The 4,759-nt window shown below is 42.2% G+C and overlaps 1 pseudogene; it reads left to right on the top strand.

The window, feature by feature from the left end:
- Nucleotides 1–2,662: 2,662 nt before the first annotated feature.
- LOC122739633 lies at nucleotides 2,663–4,209 on the top strand (annotated as a pseudogene).
- The last annotated feature ends 550 nt before the right edge of the window (nucleotides 4,210–4,759 follow it).

Raw genomic sequence — 4,759 nt, 5'->3', positions numbered from 1 at the left:
TGACTTGCTCAGGATCACACAGCCTGTAAATGTCTGAGAGTGGATTTGAACTCAGGTCTTTCTAACTCCCGGCCTCGCATTCTATCCACTGCAACACCTAGCTGCCTAGTAGATTTCATAGTTTACTTTTGAGGTCAAAACCCTTGAGAAAGGCTCCAATCAGTGCTTAGAACCTGAATCTTTGAATATCAATTTGATGCTTTTGACTTTGGAGTATGAGCAAGTTACAGTAATTCCATGGACATATCGCTGGAAATCAGGAGATCTCAGGTTATTCTTTTTTGGGGGGGGGCAATAAGGGCTAAGTGACTTGCTCAGGGTCACACATCTAGTAAGTGCCAAGTGTCTGAGGCTGGATCTGAATTCAGGTCCTCCTGAATCCAAGACCAGTGTTCTATCCATTGTGCCACCTAGCTGCCCCCCCCCCAGATCTGGGCTTATTCTTTTCTTTCTTTTTTTTTTTGCAAGGCAATGCGGGTCAAGTGACTTGCCCAAGGTCACACATCTAGTAAGTGCCAAGTGTCTGAGGTCGGATCTGAATTCAGATCCTCCTGAATCCATAGCCAGTGCTTTATCCACTGCACCACCTAGCTGTCCCCAGATCTGGGGTTATTCTAACAAAAAGATGAAGATATATGACTTTTTATTGCCTAATTCAATGAATGCTTGCTGTATATCTACTATTTTTGGAAAATTGTGATAAGCATGATAGGGAGTATGAATAGTGATAAGCCAAGCCCCCTGCCTTTGAGTGATATCAGTGAATGGGGGAGTTAAGGTCTATCTATATATTAGTAGCTAAAAAACAAGGCACCATGTGCATAAGGTTACTTTTACCTGGAAAGGGAAGGGGAAGAACTTACATTTCTCCAGCACTTTTTGCAGTTTATATAGAAATTTAATCAAATTAATTCTTTGACTGTCAAGAAATATCAAAGATGACTGCCTACTCAGCCATTCTTTTTTTCCCCCCCGCAGGACAATGAAGGTTAAGTGACTTGCCCAGGGTCACACAGCTAGTAAGTGTCAGTGTCTTTGTCCGGATTTGAACTCAGGTCCTCCTGATTTCAGGGCCGGTACTTTATCCACTGCACCACCTAGCTGCTCTAACTTAGCCATTCTTGAAAGGAAGGGAGGAAACCAGCATTTATTAAGCTCTTATGATATACTGGGCACTGATATCCCCTGAGGGGGCAGCTAGGTTGTGTAGTGTGGATAAAGCACTGGCCCTGGAGTCAGGAGGACCTGAGTTCAAATCCGGCCAAAGACACTGACACTTACTAGCTGTGTGACCCTGGGCAAGTCACTTAACCCCAATTGCCTCACCAAAAAACAAACAAACAAACAAGCAAACAAAAACAATTAAAAAATTAAAACATTGGACTTGATGGTCTGGGAGGTCCCTTTCTAGCTCTAAATTTATTATTTTTTGAGGTCTGTGGAGTAGGTCTCAGGAAAGAAGGATGGGCAGGACCCAAGGAAGGGCCAATCTATTTTACAATTTACCTGAATTCATGGGCATTTGGAGTCTTAAGCAGTCACAGCATCAGGATACCTAATTTCCTGTCTGTCCTGTCCTTGTAGGGATAGAGAAGGGATAGGGATAGGGTAAGGGATATGTCTTAACTAGGCTTGAGTTTCCTGAAAGAGGAAGCTTCCTTTACCAATGCAGTTTGGGACCTGAAAACTTGTAGAGGTGGTTGAGCACTGAGAGGTTAAGTGATTTCCCCAGGGCAGCACAGCCAGTGTCTTTCAGAGGCAGGACTTGCTCCCAATCCTGGTCTTCCTATTTTGAGGGAGCCTCTTTTTTTTTTTTTTTTTTGGTGGGGCAATGAGGGTTAAATGACTTGCCCAAGGTCACAAAGCTAGTAAGTGTCAAGTGTCTGAGGCCGAATTTGAACTCAGGTCCTCCTGAATCCAAAGCTGGTGCTTTATCCACTGCACCACCTAGCTGCCCCGGCAGCCTCTTTATCCACTAGGTTAAGCTGTGTATGTCCCAGTAACATGCTATAATGGCAAAATCTTCATAATTGTGGGATCTGAGAGATGGACAAAAACTAAGGGGATGACCAATATCAGAACATGAGTCCCTTCGATGATCTACCCCATAGGTGGCCATTCAACTTATACTGTTCTGAAAGCCCTGTGATGAGGGGGAGCCCATGACATCCCAAGGTGGCCCATCCCCCTTTGGGATAGTTCATGTCAGTAAGAAGCTTTCTCTGTCATCCAACCTAAATTCGTGTCTCTGCTACTTCCATCACAGGTCATGTTTTCTACACTTTGAGGGTAAACAGAGCAAATCCAATCCCTCTTCCACATGACAGACCTTGAAATACTTGAAGACAACTAGCACTCTGCATCAACCCCAATGTAAAGCCTCTTTTCTCTGGCCTAAGAATCCCCGGTTCATAATAATAGGATAATATACTGAACACCTAGAAGGAAGCTTAGAGGTCACCTTGTAGAAGCTGTCATTTGCAGACTTGAAGAAACTGAGGCATGTAGAGAATAAGGCAGCTAGGTTGCACAAGGGATAGTGCTCTTGGCCTGGAGTCAGGAAGACCTGGGTTCAAATCCAGCTTCAAACAGACCTTGGTCAGGTCACTTAACTGTTTGCCTCAGATTCCTTATCTGTAAAATGAGCTGGAAAAGGAAACAACAAAACCACTCCCGAAGTGGGTCATGCAGAGTCAGACATGATTGAACAACAATAACAAGATTAAATGACTTGCCCAAGGTCATATAGGGACCAAACAGAAGACCCGGTGTTCTGATTCCAAATTCCATGCCCTTTCCATTATCCTGGAATGCCTCTCTTTTGAATCTTCACTGAGATGAAAATAACAACAAAAATAATTCCAACAACACTAATGTGAGTCATAGCTGTGTGGCTGAACATGGCAGCAGACTAGGGGGCAGCTAAGGCTTCCCCCAGGGGTGGGCTTGATGGTTTATGGGTCTACTAGGACTCAGCCTAGCCCCGGGTAGCTGGATGTTCCTAAAAACTAATAGCAAAACCACATGCTGGTGGGCCCAGGAGTAGAGCAAGATATGGGAGAAATTACATTTAAAAGTGACACTGTGCTGTTTGATGTGAATCTAAACACCGCAAACAAAAGGCACCTCACAGTGCATCTGAATGCTGTCAGTCAACCTGTCACAATTTCTGTTACAATTCATACTTCTGTGGAACAAAGATTCTTGGAAAGATACTCAAGGCTAAAAAACAAAAACACGTTTATATAGAAAGTACTGTACACAATGACAGAAATAGTCAAGAATCCCGTGGCAAGAATAGCAGTGGTGTAGATGTGCTGAACAAGAATGAAACTCAAACTCGCCCTTGTATGAGGAAAGAAACTTTACTGGATAATGATGGTGACTTGGAAGTGGTAAGAAGACCACAGGTTTCTCTGAGACAAAACAAAAAAGAGCCAGCAAGAAATAAGATACATCCTGAAATGCCAATCCAGGGAGCAGAAAATTTCAATGAAGAAGAGCAAGAAAATATCTACCACAATATGGTTAAAACAGAGCACATCATGGTCACTCCTCTGGAAGTCGTTGGCAAACAGATATGATGAGGCACTTTCCTTCTAGCTGACTGTATCCTGTTCCAATGTGACCTGTAGAAAATTGCACTGTGCTCTCGGCACCGGGATTGTCAGCATCATCACAGCGATGGTTCCTAAGACTCTTCACTGCATACATGCAGCTGAAGATCTCCCGGCTATGTGGGAGCAGAATCTTGACCTAAACAGATCCCTGACTGCAACAGTTAAGGTTAAAGAACTGGACTGGCTGAAAGATGATGTGTACTGGTGCTCAAATTCCTTTCAGTTGGTCTGAAGAAGAAATTTCTGACTTATATGTTCATACTACAATTATAACGGCAGCTTATGTTTTTATAATGATGACCTCACAGATGCTTTATTTAAAACATTTTACTGAATTACTCACAATTTTTAAAAGGCTTGTACAATCTACTTATCACAGAGAGAAGACTAACCTTCACACTTCGAAATTTGAACATTATATGTGAAGCTTATAGTCATTTTCAATTTTCCCTAAATGATCTAGAGAAACAGAGATGGCAAAATGAAGTTTATCACAGAGGCAACTGAAGTTACTTTCTCCCAGTTCCTTGTTTATGAATGTAGAGAGCAGTTGCAACTCTGGAAGAATATTGTTGTACCAGGAACTTGATCTTTCATGTGAATGAGGTTGAAAATATTCCCCTGAGTTGGTTAACTACAGTTCTTTGTAAACTGTATTTTCAATAAAATCAAAAGCTCCTAACCTATTTTGTTTTAGTTTTATAATTAAAAATATTTAATGTAAAAAACCCCACAACAACCAATATCTATATAGTGTTTACTATAGGCCAGGCACTGTGCTAAATGCTCTACAATTGTTATCTCATTTGATGGGATTAATATGTAATTCTATACTTTGGGAACATAGACAGGTGACATCCTACTTCCTGGATTGAGGTCAACAAGCCAGGAAAAGAATTTTGAACTTGGTTAATTGCAAATTGAGTGCAGAGACTCCACCCTTTGTGTTTTCAGCAGTAAGGGGTACCATCCCCAACATCATCTTCATTCCTCCTTTGTTACCCAGACAATAAAAACAGCAAGAAAGGCTCTTAATGTCTGAACCAAGTCTGCTGCCCTGGCTGGTTCGTGGTGAAAATTTCACCTTAGTCCTGAGAATATACTGCCTCCTTGCTCCCAGGAGCACCCTATCTTAGTGA

The sequence above is a fragment of the Dromiciops gliroides genome, chromosome 2, assembly GCF_019393635.1.
Source record: "Dromiciops gliroides isolate mDroGli1 chromosome 2, mDroGli1.pri, whole genome shotgun sequence".
Classification (NCBI taxonomy): Eukaryota; Metazoa; Chordata; class Mammalia; order Microbiotheria; family Microbiotheriidae; genus Dromiciops; species Dromiciops gliroides.
The sequence above is the reverse complement of the archived record's forward strand: the minus strand, read 5'-3'. Positions and strand labels throughout refer to the sequence as shown.